The sequence below is a fragment of the Verticillium alfalfae genome, genomic scaffold, assembly GCF_000150825.1.
Source record: "Verticillium alfalfae VaMs.102 supercont1.13 genomic scaffold, whole genome shotgun sequence".
Classification (NCBI taxonomy): domain Eukaryota; kingdom Fungi; phylum Ascomycota; class Sordariomycetes; order Glomerellales; family Plectosphaerellaceae; genus Verticillium; species Verticillium alfalfae.
Window position 1 is genome coordinate 752,418 of NW_003315026.1, and position 747 is coordinate 753,164.

The following is a 747-nucleotide window of genomic DNA, read 5'->3' on the forward strand; positions in this document are numbered from 1 at the left end:
CTTGGCGGATCGCTTCAGCAATGCTGGCTCGCCGACCTATTCCGCTGGGCCGCCCACCACCTAACTAACTCGGGCAAAGTTGGTCCTTCCATCCTCCGACTTTCCCTGAAGGCACCAGGGCCAACCCGAGACAAGTTTTTGAGCCTTTTCTGGTCACCCCAAGAAACATTGCCCGTGTGATCCCGACACCCGACGCACGACGAGGGGGCCATGTGCCAGCCCAGTGGTTTTGATTCAGTCGCTCCCATATCCCGTGCTCAGTTGTCGAACATGTTCGTTCCCTGTTTGCCCGAGAGATAGGACCTCCAAGATGGCCCTTCACAGAGCAGGGGGCTGGCAAGGCGGTCCATAAAACTCAAGCAACAGAGGGTCTTGAGGAAGCTGTGCCGCAGATTCGGCGTGGACAAGGCCCGACTGCCCACTGACATCCCGGAAACCCCGCCATCCCGCTCATGCTCGCCCCCCTCGCAGTGCGATCCATACCCACCTTGGGCCCCCTCCAAGACCCTTCCCTAAGCCGTGTCTGGCAAGACGGGCGCCCGCAACAGGGACCCTGGCCCACTTGCCTGCTGACAACCCCCTTCCCCCCTCCCCTTATCGATAGTTGCTAATCGACCCCCTTCCTTCATCAGCCGCCCTTCCCCCCGGCTCTACTTTCTTGGAAATTATCTCGCCAGTTATTCTTCTTACCGAACAGTCCTTATTCCTTGAGTTCTTCTCCAATGCATATTTCTTTCTTTATTTCGA